Source organism: Prinia subflava, chromosome 29 (assembly GCF_021018805.1).
Source record: "Prinia subflava isolate CZ2003 ecotype Zambia chromosome 29, Cam_Psub_1.2, whole genome shotgun sequence".
Lineage (NCBI taxonomy): Eukaryota > Metazoa > Chordata > Aves > Passeriformes > Cisticolidae > Prinia > Prinia subflava.
The window spans coordinates 2309656-2324722 of NC_086275.1; the positions used below are offsets into that span (position 1 = coordinate 2309656).

At 51.7% G+C, this 15067-nt stretch overlaps 1 protein-coding gene across 1 annotated transcript in view; it reads right to left on the bottom strand.

Annotated features, from left to right (window-relative positions):
• Positions 1–10208, bottom strand: part of ZMAT4 (zinc finger matrin-type 4) — a 46866-nt gene extending 36658 nt beyond the window's left edge. The window contains exon 1 of the mRNA XM_063420108.1: positions 10040–10208. The gene's annotated coding sequence lies outside the window, so the exon portion shown is untranslated. The remainder of the gene's footprint in view (positions 1–10039) is intronic.
• Between the last annotated feature and the right edge of the window lie 4859 nt (positions 10209–15067).

Below are 15067 nucleotides of genomic sequence, written 5' to 3' on the forward strand. Positions count from 1 at the left end.
GCCTATAATCACTCTTTACAAAGTTAACAGCCTCCAAAATCTCCACACTGGGACACAAGAGAAGCCGCAGCTGAGCATGTGCACGAATGCCAAATGCAAACAACGAGCCAAAAATTAAATGTCCTGATTTTCATGTTATGAATTATTTGTGGCTCTTGCTGCTGTCACTCTCCCATGGATTAACATCTCGTGTAACACCTCCTGTTTTCGTCTGTTGTTTAATTTGTCTTGCAATAAAAGAAAAAAAGCCTTTACTAATAATTAATGTGCTTTGAGCAACTCTGTCACTGCACTTACTTTGAGGCATCTGAAGAAATGCAAAACTGCCTTTTGAAGTGCCTGATTTCCCAGCACGACAAGACAAAGCCTGAGCCTGTTCCATGAGTGCAATTCTCCTCCTGCTTTTATTGCCTTGAGACAGTCTGGGTGCTGGAGGCCACAACAGCCAGGAAAAGGGCTGGGATGGGGCAGCTCAGTTCTGTGCTGCTGGCTCTCCCTGGCAGCCACAGACAGGACAGGACAGACAACTCATCCCATGGTGATGACAGAAATCTGCAGCCCACTCTGTGCTGGTGCAAGAGTCCAAATGGCAAAGATCCCCATAGCCATGGGATCTGCAGCTTCAGCCTGTACCAGCACCTGAATTTCCCTGCTGCCCCTCCATAGTCCCAGAGGGCTGGAGCAGGGAAATGTAACAGAGCCCAGATAACCCTGTGTCCCAGAGGCCATGGTAGTGTGCCCCTACCCACAAAGAGCTCCCTACGAGCCACATCCCAAGGGGATGTGTGTGCTATTTTCAGGTTTTCCCATTCTCCTGCCAAATCAAAGATGTTCCACGTCCCTCCAGCTGTGCTGCACATCTGCCATCTCTACCATGCTTCACCTTCCCTGCAGTTCTTGTTCGGTTTGGGGTTTATCCCAACTCTCTCCATTCCCTAAATCCTCTACAGAGTCAATTTGCTTCACTTCTGCACTGAGCCTTTGATGCATTTTGACACGCTTTATTGGAGCCTTGAAAATCAGAACAAGATTGTGCGTGGCATGAGCTGGGGAGCAGGAGAGATCCTGCACATGGCTGCTGCATGTGTCAGCACAGAGAGGAGAGGTTGTGGAGAACAGGGAGGAGACAAAAGTGCCCAAGGGGCCAGGCTGGACAGGCCTTTGAGAGACTTGGGCTAGTGGAAGGTGGGTCCATCCACGGCAGGGAATTGGAACAAGATGATCTTTAAGGTCTTTTCTAACCCAAACCATTATGGGATTCTGTGTTTGCCAGGACTAAGAAAGGTACAGTTACACAACAACAGTGCCCTCTCAATGGCTGGAAATGAAGAGCGTCCCAGCTTTTCATGCCACTGTGGGGAGGAAATTCCCAGGGATGTCTCACTGAATTCCCAAGACTCACGAGCTCTGGGCTAGGGGGAAAGCTGCCAGATGTTCCCATCGCCTCACCTAATCATCAAGGTACCATTTATATAAAGAGAATCAAGCAAGAAAACAGCCTGGTGAACACAGTAAAAGCTGTGCTCTGTGGCAGACTGAAGTCAGGAGAGACAGGTAATACCCTCCAGGCAGAACAGCAGCAGGGCCAAGTCTCCAGTGTGCCTCTGCAGCCCCTACCTGCACCACACCCGGCAGCACAGCACCCACCTGATGGGGGGAGCAGAAGCACAGGACTCGAGGCACTAAAATCCAGCCAGTGACTTTTTGACCTACTGCCTGTTTGAAGTGGGAACAAAAGGCAAGCAACAGAAATTACAGACACACAGAATCAGAGAGCAAAGGACAGATCTGGGCGTGCAGTGGAGACAAGCCCTCCATGCCCCAAAGAGCTTCAGGGGACATGAGCGAAGGCCACTGCCAAGTTTAGAGGGAGCCACACTGCAATTCTGAGAGCAGCATCACTCCTGCCCTACAAATGCAAGTATCCCATTAAGCACATGAATTTTTCTAACTATTCACGCTACATCACGTAGCAGGGTTTATTTGCAAACGTGCTGATTTGAATAAAAATGCATTTTTTAAAAAAAGATATTGATATATTGTGACTGTTTTAATACAGTTTGTAGGAATTTAAGGGAGAGCAATCACATTTCATGCCTCAGGGTATCGACTCTGTGTCCTGCACACTTCAAGGACGGGGCTCTGTCACTCACTCCAGCATAGCCAGGTGACACAGCTCAACCCTTAGCAGTGGGGACAGCCCAGAAACCTCCTGAAATAGGGGTTAAAACAGACCTGTGCAGGCTTCGCAGAGACTACACTCAAGACAGAGGGACTGCAGGGGTCAGATGCAGAGGGGAGGGGATTGGCATGGTCAGCAAAAGAGGGACCTTGATCTGGGACCCAGCTACAGCAGGCACCTCTCTGTAGGAACAGTTTCCCCTTGACTAAGCCCAAGCCTCCCCAGCCTGGGGAGGACGCCTAGTCCAGCACAGCCTGGTCTGAAACCCTGGCAGGCACTCCCACTCGCACTCCACTGCTCTCCCCTCTGCATTTCCTCCCATCCCACCACCCAGAACGTGTTTCTGGCAGCTCTCAGTGCCCCCAGTCATGAGCACCGGCTGCTGCGGCCGCTCGGGCCCGTCGCTCCCCAGGGCCCTGCCAGGCCTCAGGGTGTCGCGGGCATGAGCGCAGGGCGCAGCGAGGCGCCTTGCGGGCCACACGCCGCACAGCCAGGGCTACCATGTGAGGCTCACGGTTGCTAGGGAAACGGTGGCTTCTCACAAAAAGACACAGAAATAGTCTCGGCACTCGCTGAGCGTGGGCGCAGCCGGGCTGGGGGCACCCCGGTGGCAGGGGTCACTGCTGCCCGGCGCAGGGGGAGCGCGCAGCGAGGGGCTCCCGCACAGCCCTTCCTGCGGTCACCGCCAGGACCACGCGTTTATTTGTGGATAAGCAGGACCTACTTTTTCCAGTGGCTCCCTAATAACATACAAAATGGCAGGAAGTGAGGCAAGCTGAATCCCATGCCGGCAGCCCGTTGCCTCTGGTACTTTGCATAATCAGGGCTTGTCAGTCCCCATCAGCTTCAGCTCAGAAACCCAAGAGGAAAAGCCATGTAAGGTGGCAACAGACTTAGACGAGGCCGCCAGAGAACAAATCTGTCCACCGCTGATGGGGGATTATTTTAATTCTGGATCCCTAATAAAAGCCTGCATGCTTGCCTGGCTGGCTAAGCTAAAGCACCTCTTCCCAAAACCACAATCAGCCCCTGCAGCACTAACCCGCTCACTGTCGCTGCTGACAGCACTGAACACACCCTGCCCAGCAGATGTTAACCAAGTTAGAGACAGCAGATGCAGAGATGCTCCTGGTTATCCATGAGTTTTCAGCCAAGGTGCAGCTAAGCTCCTCTCCCCTCCCTAGCTTGGTTCCTCTCCCACCCTGTATTCGCCAGGCAGAGATGACTCACCGAGTGCCACCTGGTGAGGATTTACAGGAGCTCGGGTGCCACCATGGCAGCTGAGCAACTGGCCAGGGACCCTCCCTCCCTGCCTGCGATGAATGATGGACTCTGCTCCCTTCAGCCACAGCTCCCTGCTACAGCAGAGCTTCTTGTCATCAGTGAGATGATTTAGAAACAAGATATCAGGAATGCAAATGTTTTCAGAGTCCCCCAGTTAGCACAGAGCAGCTAAACCTCTAAAGGGTATCGGCAGATTTCATCAAACTCCTTCTTACGATCATGTCATCTGCCAATTAGCTTTGTGAGCACCAGCAAACAAGGAGCTTTATCTTAAGCAAAACATGAAACATTTACATCCTTCCTACAGCACCTTCTTTATCTTTGCCCATCTTTGATACAAAAAAGAAGAAACAACCCCCTCCTTTTGTTTGCATTTGCTCTTTTCTAAGAAGCAGAAGCATCTCCCACTCTCAGCCACACTAAGCAGAAGCATGCTGGACTCTTATGTCAGACCTGTCTACCTCGTGCTTGGGAGCATCTCAGCAAGCCACTGGGATAATTCATGTTTTATTTTCTCCTCTGGAAAAAACCACCATTCTGTCCCTTACCAATAGATGAGCAGTGAGAAATGGTTCATCAATGCCCACTGCAGTGCTCCAGTCCCATGTGCCAAAGGGTCTCCAGAAATGCAAACTGCTCTATTTTTGTGAGAAATTAAACTGCCATTGCAGAAGAGCTGGAGCTGGGCACGCTTCAGGGCGGGCACTGGCTGCTCCTTTCAGAGACCAGCTCTGACTCATAGGTTTGGAAAGGTCTCCCTTTCCCTGCATAGTCTGGGGACTCCAATTCCTACAGTATTTATTACGCATCCCCTGTGGTACTCATCAGCAATGGAAAGGCATTAAAATAAGTTAATGTGTTTCATATACTACCTGTTTTCCAAGTGGAGCTTGTAGGTTATCCTGCACCCTTGGCTGTCAACCTTACAGTCTAGCTAGGAGGAAAAAGGGCTCAAAAATGCTCCTCATGTGTTCTGCAAAGCCAAAAACATCTTGGCTGCTTTGTAATGTCCTGTCTAACCCACTGTCAGAACAGAGCACTATGAACAGGCTCCTCACATCCCTCTGTCTTCACTACCCTGTTCCCATGTGTGGGGATCTGCTGGGACCCCCCAGCCTGTGCCTCTGGGAGCAGGCAAGGGGAGCAGCCCCGCACCTCCTCACAAAGGCACAACAAGCTGAAAGTGCAGTAAAAGCCTCTGATAATTAAATACAGAAAATAACGGATCCCCACACTCTGTGTGGCTCCTGTCCCCATCAGACTACCATGAACTACAGCTGTGTGCTTGAAAATTAGATGGATTAATTATTGCTACAATTAGTAGTATTGTGAATCATCTCTGGTGGCAGGAAATAATATTGTCATAAACTTGTCTAATTGCTCAGTATTTTCAAATGAGCAGTTGAATCCTCAGTTATAATCTTGATGCTTTCACTAGTGACACTGTAGGATGGAAAACACAGAATTGATTAATTAGTTTTCATTTTAAGTCAAACTAAACTCTGGCTTCCCTCTGCCACGTGCTGTCACCGAAGCCAAGACTGAAGCTCGGAGGTGGCAAGCACAGACGTGGAAGACACCACCAGCATCCTGAGATCCAGAGTTACAGCTGAGAGCAGGGGAACTGCCAGCCTGAGCACCGTCATCACACACCAAGGCCACAACAGTTTCTGCCTCCAATACAATCAGCTCACACGTGTTTATTATATATCAAATAATAGAGAGGCTTGCACAGCATTCTGCAAAACAGCAGGTTTAACCGACTAATTTATGGTTTCAGTGCAGAGGATGTTCAATTCCATCCCATTCCTGGGGGTTTCTGGCAAGCCCCTGTAGGTGCTGCAGATCCAGCACTCCAAGCTTTTTCCATTTTCTCAGTGAATTTTGAAACCAGAGCATGTCTCACCTTCACAGCTTGCTGCTGGGTGTCATGTCTCTGGCTACATCCTTCAAGATAGCTTTAAATACCAATGTCTCACTTCACCACCAGGTCCACCCACTGTTTTTAAGTGGCTGGATCAAATTTAGGAGCAGTTTTGAGTTCACAGTGCAGTTCTCCACGTCTCCTCATGGTTCATGTCACTATCTGAGAGCTGTGGTGCAGCTCCACCACATCCAGCTCATGAGCAGTGGCGACCTTGCCCAGGTGCTCTTTGTGACGCACACAGGTAACACATATGTGATATATAAGCAAGTAGATCAAAGCAGGAGGCAAGTGACACCTCTAGGGCCTCAAGTGCTTCGGATGATAAACTGGAAAGGTTTATTTATACTCTCCCACCTTCAGGATTTGTTTCACCAACAAAGATGAACTGGCAAAAAGCAGGTCTAACCTTAACTATACCTTCTACACCATTTCCCCTTAAACAAGGCAACTTAAATATATTTCTGCTTCAGAATTAAGAGCAGCAATATTCTTCTCCCCTATTGCTTTCTAAATGAAGCTCCTGAAAACCCTTTTTGAAGCTTCCCAAATTCATTTCCAGACCTGCACCCCGCTGTGCTCAGGAAAAATGGATTAAACAACCTTTTTGAAGAGCAGCTGCCCTTAAGCTGCTCTGGGGACAGCTCAGCTCAGCTTTTTCTGTGTCTCCTGGAAGCAGGACAGACACCAAAACTCTCAGGACCAAACCTGCATGTATAGGGAAAATGCTGCCATTTAGTGAGCGCTGCACCCGAGGCTTGAGTCCCAGGCAGCCACGGCTGGCAAAGTCACCCGGGCCCCTGACAGCACAATAAGGGCCTAAAACCTGTCAAGCATTGCACAACAGGCAACTTTTGATATTGCAAATATTCATCTCCAGCCATTTCTAGTTAATGAAACAGAGCAAACTGTCGAGGAAAATGGGAACATTACAGTAAAAACAACAACAAATTAAACTCTAATGCAATTAGAGAGTAATTAGGGATCTATCCTCTGGGAACATTTTGGTACTCTGGGTCTTTCTCAAAATCGGATCCCTCTGCAACTTTATTCCTTTCTAGTTAATAAGGAAGAAGTGAGTGGCACGGCTCCCCCTGGTTCCCTGCAAAAAGCCATCTTCTGCTCTGCAGGAGGTGGTGGCAGGTAAGGCATTCACACCTCCAGGCCAAGGAAAATGCAGGTGTCAGCAGAACAAGGTGCAAAGGGAGAACAGAAACCACTGCCTGTGTCTGCTGCAAGGTGACCAGAAACACAAAGACCCAAATGCTCTTGTGTATGAGCGAGGCTGAGCAGGCGCAAGCCGACAGCAGAGCATAAGCCACCCCAGAAAACCTTTTGTTTTCCTGTGCACAGCTCTGATACAAGCCACAGCCCAGAAAAATATGTATTTAATTCCTCAAGCTTGCTGCAGGACACAGCAGGGCAGCCTTTGGGCATCAGTCCCTGCAGAGCCCAGGGCAGGGCACAGGGAGTCCTCAGCACCCACAGGTGCCCCACAACCTGCACACTGCCTGGACAGCCTCCCTGACAGCCCAGAGGGCAGGGGACATGTAGTGTGGTACCAACAAAGCATCCAGGAAATAACAGCAGAACTGAAATGAAGAGGCAAAGATGCACTGTCCCATTCAGCCATTTCTCCATCCAGGCTCATCACCATGGTGCCTGAGGGTTACAGCAAAGCCTGGCACTGTTAAATCTTCCTCTGGGGGATGCAGACACAGTGAACACTCTCTCTTCAGAGAGTGAGGTGGTAGGGCATGAAGAAAAGCTTTCTCTCCATTCCCTCAGCCTCCTGCTATTCCTGGGGGCAGCCCCGTCTTCATTTCACAGCTCCAGTACTTCTCAGCAAGGGGTGTTTTTCATGCTTTGAAAGGAGTAATAAAGTTATGTCCTGCCATATGTCCTGCTACCTGCCCAGCAGATGTCAGGGAGATAACCCCCTCTGTGTTCAGCAGAGGGAGGCATCTGTGCAAGGAAGGGAGGTGGGAACCTTGACCTTCAACTGTTCCTGTACCCAAATCTGCCCTTGGGACACCCAGAGCCCCATTCTGGCCTAGAAATTGGCCCAGTTCTGATCTCTGAAACCAGTTCTGGATCTCAAGTTGTCACACCTCCTTCCTTGGGAGCTTAACCCAGATAAAGTGAGAACCCCAGATCCAAAAGTGCCCAGGTCACCAGTACAAGGACCAGCACCAGCACCCTACAGCCACTTCCAAGAGGGTTTGAAGAGCCCACCTAATCATGAAAGAACACCTTGCAATGGAAAAGGGTGTGATTAGACTCATGGGTCTCAGAAAGATGCCAACTTTTGGTCAAAAGTTGCTTCTTGCAAAGGAATAATTCTCAGCAAACCACCACTATTGTTGCCTACCCTTAGACACTGACATGAGGGCTGTTTCTCAGGAGGCTTGGGGATCTTTCCTCCCTCCCTGCAGGGAGGGATTACAAATCCACCACCAGACCAGGCATCAGCATTCCCAGGTAAATCCCCAGCAAAGGGGAAGAGGTGGTGCAGGAGCCATAAATCCCCAGAGAGGAAGCCAGCTGCTCATTGTGAGCAAGGTGCTCAGTCAGCAAGCACCAACTGGCTGCACCAATTCTTGCAGGAAGACCTGCAAACTGGAAGCAGCAAATAAAGAAATCCAGGCAAATATCAGCAAAACAACTCCTTACACAGACACTTTTCAAGTGGGGGCAGTCAGCAATGCTGCAAATAGCTGGGGAGGCCTCTCAGGGTACAGCACACCTGGAAAAGTGAAAGGCAGCAGCACCTCCTCTGTGCCGTCCAGGGCAGGAGAAGGCAGAAAAGCTCGAGGGAGGAAGGCTGGATGCAGAGGAAAAGTTAAGACTGAGCAACTCAGAGGCAAGGGAAATGACTTCTGAAACACCAGCGAGGCACATGCAGAACCATGGTGCAATGTATGGACAAGGATCACTTATTTGGAGTGACTCAGGAGTGACTAAGAATGGTCAGATAAAATCAATTGTGATTGAATTTTGACACTGTCCCACCACAGGATTTGGCCCAAAGGCAGGGTCCTCCCCAGGGAGAGGAATGCAGGAGGTGCTGGTACAGGAACACCTGCATCAGGAGGTTTACAACCTACAGCTCGACACTATTCTGGGAGTAATAAAGGATTCCTGACCTCCTGCTTCTGATAAAATCAGGGGGGAAACCCCATTTGTACTCTAGAAAGCTCCTGTACTGCCTCTTCTTCCTGTCCCTTCCTACAGTAGATGAGTCACTGTCTAGAACCTTTAGCAAAACACCTCTTATTGTTTATCAGGTCCCTGCTGCTCCCTGCCCCACAGCACAGTGCAGTTTCAGGCAATGCTGCAGGTCACTGTCCCCTCCCTATGGAATGACGAGGGCCCCAAAGCTGAAGCCCCCCTGTGCAGTGTCCCCCTGTCTGAGCTGTTCCTCCCCAAGAGCATCCCCCTGCTCACCTCTCACCTTCTGGGGCCGGTGGTTGTGCTTTGCAGAGGGACTGCACGTGCTCCTGCAAGAGCAAACAGCACAACCTCACCAAGAAAATGCAAACTGATGGTTTTTAACTCAATGCTCTGCGAATCTTTTTCTTCACTAAATACCACACACTCAGGTCACTTCAGCAGCACGGGACGTAAAAAGGAGTGTGTGGCTGCTTCAAGGACAGCCACCCAAACATGATTGGCATCAGGAGCTAGGGGCTCTGCCCAGGTCCGGTATCACTAACTGAGGTATACGAACCGCTGGCAACCCAGACAGCTCAGGGCTGCCAGAGACCCTTCACACGGCCCAAACCAGGTGTCATTTCGCTCGCGCTGTGTCAGGGACAGCTTTGGCTGGGCTCGGACCTACGGACACCCCCGGTGCAACACGTGGGGCCGGGCAGCCCCACGGCGCTGCACGGACCGATCCCCGATCCCCGATCCCCTCCGCCGGCCGAGCGGCCGCTGCAGTCCCTCACGGCTGTCCCCAGGGACGGCGGCCCCAGCCAGCGGCTCAGCGGCCTCCCTGCAACCCTGCTTTTGGTCTCCGAACCCTGGTGGCTTAGGAAGTTCTCCAAACTTCACAGAGTTCTCCAAACAACACAGAGAACAGGTTTATTTTCTTGCATGTACAAGACATCCACGCTCGTACCCCAAGAGCCCCGGGAGCTCCCGTTCCCACGGCGGACCATGGGGACGCCTGTGCAGAGTCCACGCCGGCAAAGCACCCCGAGCTGCACCAGCCACCAGCGCAGGGGCTGCTTCCCCAGAGTCCTGCACCCAGAGGCCTGGCTGCCTCCGGCCGCCACCTCACAGGTGGATGCAGCATTCCCTAAAAACTCCGCCGGGAAAACACTCCAAGGCTTGGCGCAGGTGTGCACCACTCGCAGGGCGTGCGCCGGTCACCACCGACTAACGCCGTGGGTCTGGGGGTGGCACGGGCGCAGAGCCGCCCGCTCCCTGACAGGTCGAACCCGCATCCCGGCTCCATCCGCAACAGCGCTGGCATCGCCCAAACCGCCCCGGCAGTCGCTCCCAGCCGATACCGGACCGCCTCCCACCGCCCGCACCGACACCGCTATTAACAGCCTCTGATTCCTCTGCAAACTTTCCTCCAACTCCCATCAACAGATCCCCGCAACCACCCCCGCGAGAGCCGGCGGGTCGGTGCCCGGTACCTTCGGGTCCGGCCGGTGCCCCCGGGGCCGATGGTCAGTGACTCCGGGGCCGGTGCTGCGGGCGCGGCGGGGCCGCTCCAGGCGGGCGCGGGCGCCGCTCGCCCGGGGTCCGGGGCCGCCGCAGCCGCAGCTCCCGCCGCTCCGCCGAGCCCAGGCCGAGTGCGGCGGGGGGCGGCGGGCGGGGCCGGGCCGGGGCCGCGGCTCCTCCCCGGCAGCGCCATTGGCTCCGCCGCGCTCCGCAGGGCCGCCCGCAGCCCCCGGCCCCGCCGCCCCCGGCGCGGGCAGCTCGGGGCGCAGCGGAGCCGTCCGGTCCGGCCGCCAGCCGGGGGACAGGTCTGACACGGGCAGAGATTGACAGGACGAGAGGACGCGTCTTTGAACAGAAAGAAGGGAGACTTGAATCAGATGTGTGAAGAGATTCCTCCCTGTGAGGGTGGGGAGGCTCTGGCACAAGTTGCCCAGAGGAACCTGTGGCTGCCCCTGGATCCCTGGAGGTGCTCAAGCATAGGTTAGCCGGGACTCAGAACAATCTGATCTAGTGGAAGGTGTCTCTGCTCATTTCGGGGGCTTGGAACTGGATGATCTCTGCTATCCCTTCCAACCCAAGGCATTCTGAGAGTTTACGGTTTTCCCCATTCCCCACTGTGAAAATAGAAGGATGTGTATATCTGATTAGTAAGGCAGAAGCTGTGAAGGGTATCACAGTCCCCAGGGAGAAAATACTTCCAGACTCTTACTTTTTACTCCTAATATTTGGCTAATCAGGGCAGTTATATGCCTCCCCTTTTCTCATCAAACTGCTCTGCTGTCCAGGTGTCAGCTTTACCAGAGTCTGATAAAAATGCTGCAGCTTCAGCAATCTGTTTTTGGGAAGAGATGTGGCACACATCACACAGCCATGGCAGAATGGGCCTGGGGCCTGTGAGATCTCTGCAGGCACCCACAGCCCAGCCGTGGCTGAGGGGCACTAACAGGGTGTTGTCAGGACCACCAAGAGATGAGTCTATCTAGTTTAAATTGTTTCTATTAAATATATTTTGTAGACAGTCTCAAGGATTTCGTGTGTGCAATGCAGCAGGCTGAGCCACACCTTTTGCTACCAGATACCTGGGGCCTCACCTCAGTGGTGAAATGGACTTTAAATCACCCTCTATCACACAAACATTAGAAAGAAAAGACTTCACCACCAGATTTTCCATTTCCAGCTTAATCTGCTTGACAGCAGTTTTACGAACTATCTGAGCTTCATGATCCTGCTTGGCTCTTTAACTGTAAAAAAAAAAAGTGCTAAGGAGCATTTAAGCCTTACAACTAAGCCTCCAAAATTGACACAAACCCTTTAGAGATGCCACCTGGAGTCTCAGATACTTCACTGCTAAGAAGGACAGATCAGACAATATTTGCAATGATGCAGCTACCATTCAGGGAAGAGCTCGTTCTTAAATCCTTTCCTCACATTTTTGGGGAGATTGTATAATTCTCAGGAGCATCCGATACTTACTGGCAATAAGTGGCAACATAGGTATAAGAAATGTTGGAAATAATGTTGAAAACTCAGCTTTTGCTCTATCCCAGCACCCTGCAGGGCTCAGGATTATATTTCATGGCCCTGAGCTGAGCTAACTTTGGAACAACCCAAAACACATCAAAACAAGGAGCTGTAAAGCAGCAGCTGTGATTGATTAATCGCAGTAGTGAAGCTGAAGGATTTGATCATTCTCATAAGCTCTTTAAATCTTATTCTCCAAAGAAGGAGAGGTTACCCCAGACATGGAACAAAGCAAATCACAAACCGGAGCTGATTCCTTCCCAGAAAGGCTTTGGATATGCTGTGTGCCCAGCTCCTGTGTGCATTCACAGCTCAGTGCCTGGACATCAGAGCTCACCAAAGGACTCTGCCCAAGCACATCAGCACCAGGACTGGGAGTAGGTCACCTTGTCAGACAGAGGGGCATTGCTGCAAGGAGCTGCATCTTGCACTTTAAAAATCTACTTTCTACCTCATTTCAGTAAAACAACTGACATGAGGTAAATGCCACATACTCCAGGGGACATCATTCCAGGCCTTCCCCTGGAACAATCCAACGTCAGCCTGTGGATTCAGAGTGGATTCTGAGGAGAGGAGAAATGATGCTTCGCCATGCAATGCAGCAACATCTGGTGTTCCTGACAGCATTTTCTATTTCCCCTTCCTCCCTTGGTCTATGCAGTGCTCTCCAGGTTCCATTTCCTGCACTCTCAGGCGTGGGGAAATGAAGAGGAGAGGGAACCATAGGCAAGGGCATGGTTGCTTGCCCACTGTTTATCAGAGAGACATCTTTGCAGCAAACCCTGCCTGAACTGAGACCTCATTTCCAGTGTGATGTAGGACAAACAGAGCAGCCACTAGTGCAAGTGGCTGTGGGCAGATGAAAGCTACCTCCAGTTCTGTGCCACTCCCATCCCAAATCCAATTCCTGTTTCTGTTAAGAGCGGAGATGGCAGATTGATGCATAGCACAAAGCAGCACTGGTGCTGGGCACAGGAGCTCCTGGGTTTATCCGTAAAAAAGAGACAGAGGGTTGAGAAAATTCACATCAGAGTTCCCAAACCTTGTAGCCACGAGCACACGTGGGGCTGCCCAGGGGATGCCCAGATGTGATAAGCGAGGAGCCCACCAACTCCGTGCCCGGAGAGCTGCTGTCAGCAGCCCTCACTGCCCCAGGCAGTCCCTGCACCTTTGCTACAGATTCTCTTCTGCACCTCTCAGATTCTGTTCTTCAGCACGATGCACTTTGGGCTTCTCCTTTCCTGACATTCAGCAGTGAAATCAGAGCAGGCAGTGGCAGGTTCTTTGCAAAACAAAGTTTGCTGAGCATGTTTAAAATATTCTGTGCCTCTTCACCAAGGTTTGTGGGTCCTTCTGCTGGCTCGTGCTGCTTGAAAACAACCTGAAGGAGTGGCTGACCCTGGCTCCATCACACTGCTAAATATGCCCGCGGCATGTCTCTAGATAAGTTATTTTGATTTCGTCAGCTCATCCCCAACTGCAGTTTTTAATCCTCAGGATAACAAAAGGCTGATCCGCATCCTCCTCCCAGGATCCCAGGCTCTGGCAAAGCATCGTTAGCTCTCTGCTAGAATTGCAGCATCCAGGGAGTTTGAACAAAGAGCCCCAGGCAGTCCCAGCCTGAAACACTGGGAACAATGCCATCGTTCCCAGAGAGGGGAAGATGTTTGGAAATGCAATTTCCGAGGTCACCTTTTATGATCCAGGCACACCACAGAGCCTGAGTGCTCCTTCTGACAGCCAGAGCCAGCACTGGGACTTCCAGCAATGCTAAAACAGCAGGTGCCCCATCTCCAACAGGTTCTCTCCCTCCTCCCAGCTGCCCACCTTAGTGGCAGCAAAGGGGAGCAGCTACCCACCAGGCCTCTCTGAGAGGGATTTCAGTCTCATTCCCAAAGAGGGCAAGGCTTAGTCCACTAATCTCAGAGGCTAAAATAATTTTATGCTTTCTTTGAGAAATCATTCCAGCAAAGCCTGGAAGATGCAGCGAGCCCAGACAGAAACATATTTCCCTTGTGGTTATGCTGCTGCCTGACTGCCAGCACACAGACAGGCTATTTGTGCCTCACTAGGCAAAACCCAGTGAAGTGTTTAACTTGACAACGGGAGTGTTTCTCTGAACGGTGCCTCCTCAGCTGACCCCAGCACAGCTCCACAGCTCCCCCAGCACCTCACCAGCACCCACTCCCGCAGCTGCCTGCAGCGCTCCACTCCCAAGCAGTGGCTGCCTGTGCACCAGCTCTGCAGGCTCTCTGTGTGCTGCCCAGCATCCAGCAGTTCTCCACTGCAGCCTCTTTGGCTGCTTCAGAAAGTTCTGAGTTCCTCCCACCCCTCACCAAGGGTGGGCACCAAGGTGAAGCCCAGGCAGGGGGAGATGATTGAAACCCCTCAAGTGGAAATATTGACTTCTGCAGAGGAAAAACATGGACTTTAGCCCAAGCTGAGCTGAGTCCTGGAAGCCTGTAAATAGCAGCTTCCCTTACCTGTGACTCACCGAGCATCGCCAGTGCCCCAGTTTCTCCTCTGGCTCAGAGACCTGGAGACCAACCTCAGCCCACACCACCAGCATCAGTCTGGAGGCAGAGAGCAGTATCACACCAAATAAACAGGTACAGCTGCTGCTGGAGTCCCCAGGTGGGAAGAGAGTTGAGTAAAGGGCTCTTACCAGCCAAAGCATCTCAAAAATTCCCTGATGGCTGAGCCCAGGTGTGAGGAGCAGGAGGTGGGATGGGGGTGCAATCTGCCAGCCCTGAGCAGCAGTGCAGACATGAAGGTGTGCCCCCAGTTTGTTCTACCTGCCCTCTGTTGCTGCAATGCTGCCAGCACAGGAAACGGCTGGGGCTTTGGGCAATCAGGCCAGTGGCTACCAGTGGTCTGCCAGGACCAGAGCAGTGGGAGATGCAGACCAGCTGGGAGAACAAGGCTCTCCCCAGGACCCCCAGGCCTGTGATGGTGACAGCCTGCAGGGGATGTCGAAAGGGATTCTCCATAGCCAGCCCAGAGGGTGAGATCTCAGTCAGAGGAGACAGTTTGCACTGTCTCCAGAGGGTCAGAAAGGGATGTTCCCTCCTGGAAGCAAATTACCCTCTTGATTTGGGCCCCACAACACACATGGCATCAAAAGTAATTTCCATCCCCACCTCATGCAGGGCTTTCTACCTTGCTATAAATAGTTTCTAGCACTGCTGAGCAAGGATTAATGACTTTTCTAATTATACCACCATTAGTTGGTGACAGGGGAATGATACTGTGCAGATGTCTGAGCCCACTCACCCAGCACAGGGATTGCTCTGTGCAGAACATACCTGTATGTCACCTTATAATTTCAGAGAATATCAAGTCACAAGAGAAGGAGAGAAAAAAAAAAAAAAATCTTTCTCAATATTAAATAAAAGAACATACTACAAGCCACTAAAAGGAATCCCATCAGCCTTGGGTGGCTGCAATTCCATGTAAACATCAGCTGTTATTTGTACCCT